Source organism: Phodopus roborovskii, unplaced genomic scaffold (genome assembly GCF_943737965.1).
Source record: "Phodopus roborovskii unplaced genomic scaffold, PHOROB, whole genome shotgun sequence".
In the NCBI taxonomy this organism is placed as follows: Eukaryota; Metazoa; Chordata; class Mammalia; order Rodentia; family Cricetidae; genus Phodopus; species Phodopus roborovskii.
The window spans coordinates 45,886,678-45,902,198 of NW_026126433.1; the positions used below are offsets into that span (position 1 = coordinate 45,886,678).

Here is a 15,521-nt window from a genome sequence, read left to right on the forward strand (position 1 = left end):
ATCTGACCTTTAAAGACAAGTCATATACCAACATACTGATAGATTTAAAAAGTCTATTGGCACTAGCCTATAGGAAGTTGACAGCCATATTCAGTCCAGTGATTTGGGTATGGGTTCTCATCCCTGTTGGAACTTTGAGGGCAACTTGGGAGAAAGATCCCCTGCTCTACCTTCAGGGGGGTGGGGCATGAAACTGAATAGCATGTTTTCAAGCTCTTTAGGTGACTCTGAGACACAGCTGAGAATCATTATCTCAAGAGTTGAGAAAAAGATCCCCTCATCAAAGATGTTTAAACTGACTAATTTGCAAATGACTCAGCATAGAATAAAGCATTCCATAATCAGTCATTTACAAATTTCTCTTTTTCACTATAAAACCTTGATGAATTTAACAAGCCAAAATATAGTCTGCTCATCAAAGTGTCAGGGGCAGTAGAATGCAATGCAAAATAGTGTGATTATGTGTTCGCAGGACAGATATCGGTGTCACAAAGACCCTGAGGACCACTTCTGTCATTCAGTTCTTACTTGTCACCCATGTAACATGTAACATGTAACATGTGTTAGACATTTTGGACCCCAGCCTGTTGCTATATGGGGTCAGTGGGACGTTTAAAAGATGGTGCCATCTACCAGTAGTAGGAAATAAGGTCAATGGGGTCATGCCCTGAAAGGGGACATTATGACACCACACATTTTCACTCTCACTCTCCATAGTTATATAAGGTACTGTGAAACTTTAAGCCAAAATACATCATTTCCTTTTAGCAGGCATGGGGGAACAGGGTTTTGCCACACAGTACAAGATGCCTAGAACTCACAACAATGCTCTTGCTGCAGCCTACTCAGTGCTGGGATTGCAGGCACCAGCCACCACATCTGCTTATCCTTCATCCTCTAAGGTGGGTATCTTAGCTATTTTATCACAGCAACACAGGTCTCTGATACAGCCTCCTAGGGGTGTCCCTAAGTTACTCCAAGAAGGTCTTATAATTTGACAGGGATGCTGGAATAATGGCTCTTTGAAGGCAATGATCCCACTGCTCTGTAGCCTTGGTTATCTGCCAGATACAATACTATAGACGCAGTTGTTCTCACCCTTTCTAATGCTGAAACCCTTTAACACAGATCCTCATGTTGTGGTGACCTCCAATCATAAAGCTATATTCATTGCTACTTCATAACTATAATTTTGCTACTATCATGAATCATAATGTAAATATCTGGTTTTCTGATGGTCTTAGGCTACCCTTGTACAAGGGTCCTTCAATCTCCAAAGGGGTCAAGACTCACAGATTGAACCCCATGTCATGTGAACACTCATTCTGTTGTGGCCACACCATCTACCTGCTATTCTTCCAATATGCCAGCCATATTTCTCCCCACTCCTTCTAGAATCTTCTTTCCTTGACAGTCACCTCTTTCATGTCTGGGTCCAGTCCTCACCAACTCTGAGGATGATGTATGTACAGTAGCTGCCTCTCCCCATACGTTTCACTGTCTACAGGCTTGGAATATTTTATGTATACTCTCTGGTGGAGATGTAAAAATGTTAATGACATGTGCAAGCATGAAACTGTATACAGAATTAATTGTATGCAGCAGAGCACCTGAAATCATGAACATGACCCCAAGGTCCTCATTATGACATGAAAGTGCCATCCTTTGTAGCCAGGCCATTTTGAGCTCTTAAACTTTCCTCTTGACTTCTTTCCCTTGGAAGTGAACTAACTTTCTCTCTCATTTTATTTCCTCATTTCCTGTTTTGTTTTTTATACACACACTTGTGTGCATATGTATGCATCAGAGGTCAAAGGTCAATGCTAGGCATCTTCCTCAACCATTCTTCAATGTATGTTTTGAGACAACCTCTCACTGGACCTGGAGCTAACTGCTTTTGTTCAATGACTAACCAGCAAGCTCTAGGAATCTTCCCAGGTCTTTCATTCCAGAGCTGCAATAAGAGGTGTATCCCACCCTGCCAGGCATTTTATATAGACTCTAGGGTGTCCATGTCAGGTTTGCACTGCAAGCACTTTACTGACTGGCACATCTTTCTAGCCCTGGAAATGTCTGTCACTTAATAAATTGCCTTTGTTTCTGTTGCAACTGTGAGTCTTTGCTCAGTTCTTGCTCAGAGACATAGGAACATGGGAGCATCCCCAGCAGTGCCTCTGAATCCTCTGTCAGTCAATACCAAAGTGCCTCCTTTAAATGAATGGGCAAATATTCTCTGCTTGATAAGGAAAGAAATTAATCTTACATTGAGGTTTCTAAATCTTCGGTTAAAAATGAATTTATATACAAAATTGTGGATCCCCTCCCTGCTTACACAGGTGTTTTCTTCCTTGTACAGCTTTTCAATCTTTAGCATCACTTACCCATCCATCTCCATGTCTGCCTTTTATCCACTAATCTCTTCTGGTCTCTTCTCAGTCTTCCCCTGCTAGACTAAGGTCCCCAGGACAGTGATATCTTACTTGTCTCGTCTGACTTCTCCCCAGATCCTTCTTTTCCACTGGACAAAGTCTGGCCTTGTTTGAAACTTAGTAAATCGTTGAGTGAACAAAATATCTGGCACATATTGTTATTATTTCTATTGTTTTTTTTAACTGCATTTAGTGTATATGTGTGCAAGGACTCGAGTGTGTGTGGAACTCAAATTATCAGGCTTGGCGGCACACACTAGTACAAGATGAGCCAAGTCAAAGGTTGTTATTTCTTTTTAGTGATAGAAATTTTGTGCCATAAAAAGGGCTTATTTAGTTAAAAACAAAACAGATGAAAGTGAAAGTGTGCAGGGAAAACAAGGAGAAGGGAGGAGAGGAAGCCTCAGATGGCTGTTAATTTGGGATTTTACTCCACAAGTCAAAGGACCGAGTGTGGCTTGAGGCACCTAGGCTGGTTAATTCTCTCTTAGGTTTTTCACCTTCCTCCTTTGAAGTCAGTGAACTAATGCCATTTCCAAAGAAGACATCTGACAGCCACTTTCCAGTCTATCAACAGGCAGCCTCCTGAGTGCTGAGACCAGGGGACAGCGCCACTTACGGCTCTGCTCTGCCTTCTATATCTATCGGGTAACTCTGATAGAGGGGACACAACAGAGCCCAGGTGGCCCTGTGCTAGCAAAGCCTGCAGCTTTTCCTGAATTCACTGTTCAGGAATTCACTGTTCTGCCCCTGTTCAGAAGTCTACTTGTCAACTTGAAAGCCCTTACCTGGTAAGAAACCACATCACAACATTTACTTTTGCTTCTAGTGTAACAGTAGAACAAAAACTTCATTTTAACAAGATTTGGCCTCTTCTAGCCCTGAACTATTTTAATGAATTAAGTCTAGGGTCAGAGGTTGGCTAAATGGCCAGATCATTTAGAAAGAAATAAAAAGTCAGCAAATGGAGTGTGTCCCAGGTTGAATCCTGGAGAAGCATTCTATTTTCAAAGGAAGAGAATGCATATATCCTCAGTCAGATCTTGGGAATCAAGCACTAAGGTCTTTTTTGGGGGGTGGGGAGGGTTGAGACAGGATTTCTCTATGTAGCTTTGCAGCCTGTCCCGGAACTCACTCTGTAGAGCAGGCTGGCCTCGAACTCACAGAGATCCTCCTGGGCTGGGAACAAAGGTGTGACCCACCACTGCCTGGTGTGTGCTGAGATCTTTAACTTTACCAAATACATCAAATGGGAAACAAAAATTTGACTGAGAAAGATGAGAACAGGTTTTGCCCTCTGCTTCCTCACAGAGCAATTTGTTGTGACTGCACGGAAAGGCAACCCTCAGGACTATTTTTAGGAAATGGAAGTGCCTTAAAGTGTAAAGAGAGTACTGAGTCCAAGTCCATGACACAATAATAAAGCTAGATAAAGTCAGTCTGGGAAAATAAAATGCAAGCCAGTTTCATTACAGCGATCAAAGGCAGAACTGCATTTCCATTACAAAAATAGTTTGCATGCTAAGCAGAAATGGTCTCAATTACTCCTTGCTAAACAAAAGGTAAGTAGGCTGTGGAGCACATACTTGCATTGATAAAATGTTTACTTTACATAAAGGTAGAAAATATGCCCTACCTCTAGAATATCATCCACAAAAAAATAAGCAGGGTTTCTAAGAATCTAGAGTCTAGAGGGTTATTGCCCAGTCTGTTGCAGGTTCTATGTGCACTCCCTATACTCAACCATCTGCTTTGAGAGGAAGGCTGAGGCCCAAATGATGGATGGGCTGATGCCATGGGTAGGAATTTTGTGTCTACGGGTGCTTACAACTCATGGCTGGGGAAATGGCTTGCTCGATAGAGTGCTGGCTGTACAAGCACAAGGACCTGAGTCTGATCCCTAGTGTCTGTGCAAGAACCTGGGATAGCATCAATGTGTCTTTAAACTCAGCACTGGGAAGGCAGAGAAGGAAGGATCCCTGTAGCTTGCTGGTCATGCAGTCTAGCCAAATCAATGAGACTCTTTCTCAAAAACACTAAGTGCAAAGTCAACTGAAGAATGACCACACACATACACACACACACACACACACACACACACACACACACACACACACACACGTACGCACGCACATGCACACAAGCTTTAATCTTTCATGCTCAGGAATAAGGGTGCCAGTTCTTCTTAGGTACCTATCCTTGATATACAGCAAACACATCTCATCATACCTGGAGCCTGAAGTCTTTGGCATCTAGAGTAATAAGATAATAAATAAGAGTGACAGAGATATAAGCTCATAGGACCTCTCAGGAGGCATGCCTTTTCCTTGAAGTCCTGAAGCTCTCAAAAACTATTTAGAATGCTGAGCCAGTCTATGCCATGCTCTAAGTGAGTTTCTATCACATGAAATAGTGGGTTTTCAGGCCAAGCCTTGCCCTGGAAGACTATTTGCAGCATTTAGCCCCATTTGAGTACAAATCCAGGCAGAATAACTGCACCTGGTGAGCACACAAATAACGCCATCTGTCCTGCATCATCCACGAGGCAATGGCAGTTGACTTGTTACTAAAACTCAGAAGACTGCCATCCTAGTAGTTGGCCAAAGTGAATCTGTGCTATGTGAGCACATTGGTATATTAAAATCATATCTAGCAAACCAGGCCTGAGGGCTTACTGGACACACCAGATGAAGGAAAATGCACAGCGCCTTCACCTGGACTCCATTGAGAGGACAGTAATCACTGTGATAGCAACAACCATCACTGGTCTGGCATCTGATCACCCAGTGTGTACATAAAGAACTCAGGAGTACTCCATCTGTTCCAGAGTCTTCAGCTTGGTCCTCCCCTTTGACTCTATGGCTGCCATGATCCTGTAGCTTCCCTAGACAGCCCAGCTCAACCCTAAGGCATGGCTTGAATTTTCAGTTGTGTCTCCAGCAGACTTCGAAAAAGATTCCTCATCTAATTGCCACAGATACTTGCTTTGCTCCAATACCAGTCTCCTCTGCCTCTCAAGAAACTCTCTGCCTCTCTTTCTCTGATCTTGAACTCCTTGAAGCCATTCTACAACCTATGCATGTATATAAACACGGAGAGATTTACTGTGTGATGTTTCATGTGCAGTCAGAGATATAATCAGATTGGGATAAAAGAACTTGAGTTTGCCCTAGCCAGCTATCAAAGGAAATCTGGACTACTTGGAAAATTGTAGCCAACAAATCCAATGTAGCTTACTGCTTCTCAGTAAATGCTGACACTGGGGAAGACACACACATGGCCATGTTTGTTCTGAAAGAGTACATTCACAATGGAAAGCCATTTCAAAGTTATACCAAGAGCCAAGAACTCAAGATAGAGTCTTACTGTATCATAGTTGCAGTGCTTCTTCTGATCAGAAATTAAATCACCTACCTTGTCCATCTTCTATTTATTCCAAACCATCCTGCTGTTGGGGCTCAGAAAAAAGATACCACAAAGAATGGCATGCTCATAATGCAGCCTTAGAAGCTGCCTCAAAACTAGTCTTGTCATGTTTGCCTCCCAGCCACCATGCACAGGGAGAGGCTCTCTTCAGAATTCATTTGGCCCACCAAAGAGGACTATCAAAGAGAAGACAGGACTGTAACTACGTAAGGACATATCTGTTTCTGGGCCTTATGCAAATCCCATAGAATCGCATTCCTTTCTGTCTCTCCAGCCCATCCTATCTTCCTAATAATAATTGCCTCTCCCTCTAGGCTTGCCCCCACACCAGGCCCCATTTCCTTCTCTCCTAATGAAGGTGAAGTTTAAGCCCGCCACCTTTGGCTTCCTCGTGTCTCATATATTCCGTGACTCCCTGCTTCTCCATTTCAGTATATTTGCTATAGCTTTTCCTTCAATGAATCTGTTTACTTTGAGTTTTTTTTTTTCCAGGAAGCCAGGAGAGTGAAAAAAGACTTTCAGGATTCTGGGCGTCAAACCTAGCTGTTACTTTTAAAACAAATGAGAAGTAGCATTGTCACTGTTATTGCTCGAGTTACTCTTCCTTTGGGTAGCAATGAATGCTGATTCTGGGTCCCTAGGCTGATTCTGAGTTCCCAGTTAGGTAGCAGTTCCATTTGTGCGTGGATGCACCATGTGGCTTCTAGCCCAATCAAAGCATGAAAAGACACATTTTTATTTTATTTTTTTTAGTTTCTTACATATGGCCATGAAAATTACTAGATTGTTTATCATCTCTACTCCTGGCTTCAGAAAAGCAAATAGAATTGTGTCCATATTATATTCAATTTTTTTCTAAAAGATTTATTTTATATGTGCAGATGTTTTGCCTACAAGTATGTTGGTACACCATGTGTGTACCTGTCACCAACAGAGATCAGAAGGAGGCACTGGATTTCCTGAAACTGGAGTTATGGAGAGGTATGAGTTACCAGGTGGGTGCTGGGGAGCAGATCTGAGTTCTCTGCAAGATCGACAAGTGCTGCTAATCAGAGTCAACTCTCCTGTCCTCCAGCTCTGTATTCTCAACTGTCTAGGGGCTCTCCATGAGTTTTAAAGTGAAGTCCAGGTCTCTAAGTCTGAAGTGTTTGGTCCTCTATAGTGATCATAGTCTATCCCTCTTCCTTTGCATCTTGCTTGCATTCTGCACTCTAGCACAGAGCCCGTTGCTTGCTATTTTTAGAGCTGATCTTGTATCTCATCAAGTCTTTGCTGTGGCTCCCATTAAGAAATGGGCAGCAGCATTTCAATCCAGTGGCCAGCCTGGCTGCTCCCTCGAGCCATCAGCTCCTTCCTGTGTGTCCTTGGCAGTGGCTATCTGTCCATTTAAAATGTTTACAAGGTGATGGGTGATGAATGCATGTCTGAACTCATCCATCTCAGATAGTCTTAATGGTAGTGACTAAGTTTCTCTTTGTAACTTTAGATTTAACACAGACCCTCCACAACAGACCTTCTTGACAGAGAACCCATCCCATCCATCAGTTAAACTTTGACACATAACCCCAAAGGCTTAAAAATTCTGAAGGTATGGTTGGGCATTTTGCAGACATGTTAATGAAACATTCCACCAACTCCCTTGATCTTCGGGTATTAGTTTACCGTACATAGTATTACTTTACATAGTTTAGGTTGAGAGGAGATTTGATGGGCTGTCTTAAATGGTTGCTTTTTTTTTTCAAACAGAAAATACAAACCCAGAATAGGTTTTCTCAACTAGTTCAGCAATAATGTGAGGATTTCCTTCCCTAAGCAGTTTCTTTTTCTTTTCATACCACCTTGTTCTTCTTTCTATAGTCTAGTTTGTAATTGATTTGACTGCCCACTCTTTGTGGGCACTATTAGAAGACATAGTATGTCCATGTATAGGTTTTTATTTCCTTTGTCCTCAGCACTTTGATCCTCCAAACACTCTGGTAATGTCACAGTCACCAGAAACTCAAATGTTGATAAGATAAGGAAGCTGTCTGGAAGAGCAGACAGCTTACAATGCAGTGATTCGGATGTGTTCTCTCAAGTGTTTGCAGTAACAAGGAGTGTGTCCTCCTGGGCATGGCAAGCATCTCTGGCTCAAACAAGGAATGCAAATTTGATGATAATGTTCACAAAGACAAATGTCACTTCTCCATTTTTTTTTTTTTTTTTTTTTGCCACAGTTGTAATAGGAACCAAAGAGTCAAGAGTCAATCAGATAAGGGGTGATTAAGCATATATATGAGAAGGCTTGTCTAGTCTCCCTGTCAGGCAAATGCCAGAAGAAGTAAAAAAGTGAGAGGAAGAAAGAAGAGGAAGAACAACTTCTAAAGGGAAATTGTTTTAATAAGGATAAAAACTGCACTCTGAAGTTGTAATCTCTCTCTCTCTCTCTCTCTCTCTCTCTCTCTCTCTCTCTCTCTCTCTGTGTGTGTGTGTATGTGTGTGTGCAAGGGTACTTACCTGAGGGTGTACCTATGGAGGTCATTGAAAGACAGTGGGGCCCCTTATTGCCTTCCACTTTTGTGGTGTGTGTGTGTGTGTGTGTGTGTGTGTGTGTGTGTGTGTGTGTGTGTGATTTAACCTGTGCTCTTTCTGGGCTGGCACCGGCTGGCTTGTGAGCCTGGGATCCTCCTGTTTCCTGTTGCTGGGATTACAGATGTGCATTGCTACACTGACTTTAATTTGAATGCTGGGGATCCAAACTCACCTTGGGTGTAATTATCGATTCCTAAACCGGAAAGGAATTGCAAGAGATACAAAGCAATAGAATGAATTTGCAATGTTACATGTCTAGTCTAGATTGACTCCACTCCAACTGAGTGTGTCTTAAATTGTTAAATCATCCCTTGATTCAACTTTCACTTACCACAAAGCAAGAGCCAAACTCAATACTCATTTAATATCATTTTGAGAGATCAAACGGCATTGATGTGAATGCTTTGGGAGTTCTAGAACGTCCAAGGCCCAGTATTACTAAAGTGGGGAGGAAAGTCTCCCTCTTATCCATGCTTCTGTGGTTTGTTTTGTTTGTTTTGTTTAATAACAAACAAAATAAACAGCAACATGAAGGAGATGATACCACACTCACGACTGCTTACATCCAACAGCTCAGTTAATGTTGTGGGCTGAACTGAAAGTGTCTACTGTTCTTTTTGTTTGTTCATTTCTCATCTCTTTCCCCTTCCCTCCTTCTTTTACTAATATTTCTTTATTCTCTCTCTCTCTCTCTGTCTCTCTCTCTTTCTGTCTTTCTCTCTCTCTCTCTCCCCCCTTAAGGACGCTTTTAGCCCTCTAGTCCAGGTTGGTTTTGAATTTATGATCCTCTGCCTTAACCTCTTGTGTGCTGGAATTACTGCCATGCATGACCACACCTACCTAGTCCAGATTTCTAATGGGAATTTTCACTAACATCAAGATACCTATTTTGCAACACAAGATTCCCATGGAGATGGAGATGAGTTGAAGGGCTGGGAATGAAAACCCTAAATAACACTTGTAGTTTGACTTTTCTGTCCCACCAGCCAGTTCCCAAATAACCAGTCAAAGGCTTAATATTAATTATTAATGCTCAGCCAACAGCTCAGGCAAACTAACTCCTACATTTTAAGTTAATCCATAGTCTTTATTTAGGCTCTGCCACATGACAGTACCTTTATTAGCATGACACATTGGTCTCCTGCTCCCTCAGCATCTGGTTGGAGATTCCTGACTCTGCCTTTCCTCATCCCTTCATTCTCAGTTTGATTTTCCCACCTAACTTTACCCTGTTCAGCTGTCAGTCAGCTTGTTTATTAAACCAATGGGAGTAATACATATTCACAGTGTACAGAAGGATTATTCCACAGCAAACACTGGTGTCTGTCAGCAGCAAGGGCCTTCTGGCAGAGGTCAGCTATAGGCAGCATGGAAGCCCCCACGAAGCAAGGGAGCCTGAGCACACATCTTAAAGTAAGGTTGTCTCCTATGAGGCTTGTAAAATGGAGATAGGCAGAGAGGCACATTCAGCCAAGAAAGTGATGCACAGGCAGGCTCTGAGATCTGGTGTTCGTGGGGCTCAGGAAGTTATGTGGAGTAACCAGAGCAGTGGGTGGACATTGGTAAAGAAAGGCAACATCTAGACCCGGAACTGATAGTGATGGCAGAGATGTGTGCAGAACATTGCACATAGGGGAGCAGAGGGATTCCTGTGGAATTTCCAAGAAAATTAACTTCATAGAGAAAAATAATCTTCTAACCAGTCCCTCAAATAAATCTCTGGCTTAAATGATGCAGTAAGGGGCTGGTGAGATTGTTCAGCTGATAAAGGCATTTGAAACCAAGGCTGGCAACCCAAATTTGAAAGTGTGGGAAGAAACTGACTCCTACAAGTTATCCTCTGACCTCTGCATGCATGCTTTGACCTTCACAGGGATGCATAATATAGCAACAGCAATATTTTCTGTCAGTGTTTTTGCTTCTTCTACTTAAGCCTTGGTTCTCCTTGGCATCCTATGAATGTCTGCAAAGAGCTACTGTCCTTGATGTCTGCTGCTGACAGCTGTTCTTGTCATTAGTCATGATTATCAGGTATGGCTCTGCTTATAAAGATGCAGTGAACTTTTTGAGAAATGTATACCATATTCAAATAATCTTCTTGGAGAACCAACCCAGCAACAGGAAATGTCAGCATCATTAGTTGTATATTAAGTTTCATTAAAATCAAAACTTTGAAATAATTAGCTTCTGCTACTTCCCTGAGTGGTAATTATAGACCACCAGGAAGTGTAACACTCACTTGGATTTCCCCTTTTAAGGCACAACATGTTGAAGATAAGGTATTATTTAAAATAATCTCAAAATTTTTTAGCTGGGGGCTATATAAACATCATTTTCTGAGTATGACTACTAGCAAAAGTATCTTCTATTTAGAAAATATGAATTTTATTGGGCTCAATGGTGAAATAAAAATGTTAATATGTGCTGTTATGTATGAAAGTCAAGTTTATAGAATTAAAATGTCTGTTCTGAAATGTGTTTGGAGGCTTCTCTTTGCCTTCATTTAGAATTAAGCTTTTATATTCTTTTTCTAATTATTGTTGAAAATTATTTACTTAATGACAGAAAAAATATAACCTTAAATTATTCAATTTAATTTTAGCAATTCCTCTACACATGAAATAACATAGAAGTCCCTCTGTCTGTGATTGACCAAGATGCAGCTCTGAACAGTTTCTCCCTGATCCTGCTGGCTCTGATTTTTAGGGATTAGCTCTCACCTACTGCCACGTGAGGTTAGCCAGTGATGCACAAACCCTATTCCTTCATGAGATCTTCTGCACTTGGTCCCAGGTTAAGGGAGAAAGTTGCCTTTAGGAGAAGAACTTGTCATACTGGTCACAATAACAGTCAAGTACAGGGCACATTAGTCACAGTCTTCCTGAGATCCATTGATCCTACAATCTACAGGAGCCACAATCTACAAGGAGCTTGTGGTGGTTTGAATAGCATTGGCCCCCACAGACTCATGTTTTTGAATGCTTGGCCCATTGGGAGCAGCATTAGTATTAGGTGGCCTTGTGGAATAGGTGTGGCCTTGTTGGAGGAAGTACATCACTGTGGGGGGAGACTTTGAGGTCTTATATGCTCAAGCTATGCCCAGTGTAGCACACAGTTGCTTCTGTTGCTTTCAGATCAAGTTGTAGAACTCTGAGCTCTTTCTTCAGCACCATGTCTGCCTGCATACCTGTGTACAGAGGTGTGTGAACACATGTGTGCAGGGGTGTACCACTATGTGTATGTGGAGGTCAGAGGATCACTTTCAGGAGCCATTTTTTCTCCTTCCCTCTTGCTTAAGCAAGGATCCTCTTGTTGTGGTCTTCAAGCTATTTCTTTGTCACTCTGCCATCAAGAAGCAGCTATCATAACTTTGTATGGTTACATGACATCTGCTAGTTGTATCATGTACACTTTAGTCTTTGCTTTCATAATCAGTTGTTACCTACCCTACAGAAAATTTCATTATGGGCATACAAAAAATTAACCCAAGTCTCACATATTACCCCAACAAACAGTACTATTCCAGTAATTTCTACCTGGATCAGATGAAAATTATTTCCTATTAAAAGCTTAGTGTTGAGTGATAAAGTACTATGTAAGATAACAGGGGTGTAGATGACAATGGGGTTCTTGTTTTCAGGAATTTTTTTTGTTTTCATGTATGCAATGAGGCACTAACAGAAGCCAGTGTTGCCACGGAAGAATTGACCATGTACACCAACTGTATGTAGGAAGTAGGAAAGTAGGAAAAATACTGATAATCAAATTGAGTGGCAATCTGAACCAGGAGTGTTGAGATGATGAGAAGGCAGGTCTCAAAAGAAAAAACAGCAGAGGGACTCGAACCAAACCACAAGAATAAGCTGCCTGGGTAATGCAGTAAGATTCCATTCTTAAAATTAAACAGAAGGAATGGGGAGGACAGTTTTTGAACAATTTGCATTTTATAGATCTACATGGGAAAATGATGGGTGAGTGTATGGGTATCTCCTGTTAGTCCAGTCACACATGAGAAAAGTAAGCCGTGGGACAAAGGAATAAAGCAAGGCAGACAGAACAGATCATGGCAAGATACATTAACAAAAGTGTAAGAGTTGGGACAGCTGACTGAGCAGTGTGAGATTCAGACCCAAGATCCATTACAGGACAGATGGGCTAGCAAGCCGAACAAGACGAATTACAGAGAGATATTTGGAGAAGAGCATGGCATGAAAAGAACTTGGGGAGAGGCTGTCAAAACACGGAGAAGAGAGCTGCCAGCTGCCAGGCTGCTTTCAACTTTCAGGAGTAAGCAGACAGACAAACATGGAAAGTTTGATTTCTAAGTAACAGATCCCAGCAAAGGTTACACTGGGCACATGGCTCTGTTTCTGGTAACAATACAAAAAGTAGAGAAGCCTACAGAAAAACTGTACCTCTGGAGATCACAGCCATTGAGAGTAGTGTCACTTTACTTGACACAATGAGTGTCACCATAGAGTGAAGTCTGAAAAGAGCCAGAGGAGGGATGAGGTGGGGAGAGGAGCCTGAATAAGTTAGAAGCTGAAGCTGATGAGGACTTTCTGGGGAGCACCTGCAGGCCAGAGCATTTCCTTCTGCTGAGCCACATCAGTCTCAGGAACTCAGGGGTGTTTCTCTGTTGGAACAGCCTGGTCATTTTTACCATTGGCATCTGTGCCTGGAGGGAAAAGAGCTAGAGCACATGGAACCCAAACACTCTGAGGACAAGGATGGGAGGATCAGGATAAACGCTAACAGCATGCTTCAAGAAGGCAAGCCACTCTTGACGCCGGAGGAAGCATGGGGATGTGGTCTAACAGAAGAGCTTGGCCAGTGTGGTAGCTCATGTGCTTGGGAGGCACAGGCAGGAACACTAGCAGGGCAAGGCCAGAGTAGGTTACAAGACCTTTTCTTAAAAAACAAGCAAGCAAATGAACAGGTAAGTACAGGGGAAAGTTGGTGGAATGAAGACTGAATATACAAAGGGATAACAGCCATTCCATAGTGAGAACACAACTCAACTCTGGCAATAACTTGTAGCAACTTGTCCAGGAAACCAACTCCCTGCACCACCAGGTCAGGCCTGCTGTCTCCAGTGATGGTTCAGGCAGCTAAACAATAACTTAGATGATCACTGGCCCCCAGTGGATTTAGGCAACTCACTGGATCCACATAGACCTTGTAGGACAGACTTGATAATTTCAGCCATTTTTAAGGGAACTGAGACTAAAATCACCTTAACCCATCTGAGGGGTGGAGAATCCAAGGACAGATACCTTTTTTGTCTTTCTTTCTTTCTTTCTTTTTTTTTTTTTTTGCACTGTGTCAGGTCATTCCCCACATGCCTTGGACATGCCCATTATAGTTCTGGCCCATGGTCTATCACAACAGACTCACTGCATTGTCTCAGAACTCCTTGCTAAGTCCTTGGGGTTTCTCATAGTAGATGAGGGACTTAATTCTGCACCCAAGCAAACAGAACCCAGAGAGGATAGAAGGCAGTTTAAGCCCAGATCCTTATTATTTCAAAGCCCCCGTCATTTCCTGCATTTTCCTAACTTGGAGGAGGGTACTTTGCTGGCAAGTTGGTTCAGAAGTGAGGTATGGGCTAAGTAATGGTAGGGCTCAGTACGGGATAGGACACTTTGAAGTTACTAAGGATGTTGGTGAGGGATGAGGCCAGAGGCTAGACACAAACAAAGAAGCAAACCACAGAAGTCAGAAGGCAATGTCACTGATGGTGACAGAAAGGGGGAGTAGATGCTGTAAGGAAATTCATGACATTCAAGTGGAAATGATCAGAAAAGATGGAACAATGGTAGGAGGGGACTGAATCCAGGTATAAGGCCTCACAGGGACCCTGACTCTTACTCCCGTGCACTGGAGAGAGGAGGGGAAGCAGAGACCTCCCAGTGGAGGGGTGAGGGTGGAGAGCAAGATGTGCCTTGTAAGATGCACAAAAAGCAACAAGAAGGCTGACTGTGTAGGAAAAAAAATTAGAAATGCAGACCATGGGAAGAAGTCTGTAGATGAAATATTTGGGGAGTAGATGGCTCTGGAAGGTACGGTCATCTACAGGGATGGTTATATCATGTAACCATGTAGTAACCAGAGTCTACATTCATACAGCAAAGAGTCTACATTTACCACCCCCCACAACACACCATCACCATCAAACATAGTGCAACAAAACAAAAACAAAATACAGGAAAACAACAAAATAATCTCCTTTTAACCTGTGCCTCTGGAATTTGACCCTGGTACTGTTTTCTATCTTGATAACTAGATATCTAAAATCTGCGGACTCAGTGCTACACCACCCAGAAAATAGTCTAGTCTCCACTCATTCTCCTTCCTGTTGGGCAGGATCTGGGAGGAGTAGGGGGGGGAATAATATGACCAAAAATATGTATGAAAAAATTAATAAAAAATTTAAAGAGCACAAATTGAGTAAAGAATACCTTCTAAGTGAAACAAAGGGCAATTATAACTACATCTTTTGTTGTTGTTTTTGAAGCCCACCACCACCCATTAATGAGGTTTGAAAATGCAGGGATATTTTTCCTTAAGGGAGTTTTATAGCTTGACCTGTGTACAATTTCTTTCTAGATACTGGGATTTGTACTTAAAGTACTAAGAGATTTCCACTTCAGAGTGGGGTGGAAGAGGAAAGCACAGTGCTTCTACTCAGTAGCTATTTGTCTGTTCCTGTCCCCTAGTCCAATGGTGCTCCTATTTGATGTGTGACAAACAGCAGAAGACAACAGCCATGTGCCATTATGCTATTGCTTTTAAAAACTAATGATCCCAGTTCAACTGTTCTCCTATTAGCACAATAAAAAAATATATTTATGGGACACATCTCTAATACTAGGTTAAAAATCCAAAGTGGGTGGCTATTTCTTGTGCTCTTCGCTTTGTATATAATACCGGTTGCCTGGTAACTAGACTGCAATGGATCAAAGGTAGTGGGGAAGTTCGTTGCTTTTTGGGAACATTTCTTATGATAGAATATTCAACTTCAAGGCAAAATATCCAGGGGAAAATGTGAGTACTCACTACTACCCTGCTGCCCACATGATCTCTTTTAAGCAC

The 15,521-nt window shown here is 42.2% G+C and overlaps 1 protein-coding gene across 4 annotated transcripts in view; it reads right to left on the reverse strand.

The window, feature by feature from the left end:
• Window positions 1–15,521, reverse strand: part of Pld5 (phospholipase D family member 5) — a 297,142-nt gene that overhangs the window by 150,726 nt on the left and 130,895 nt on the right. The window lies entirely within an intron of this gene.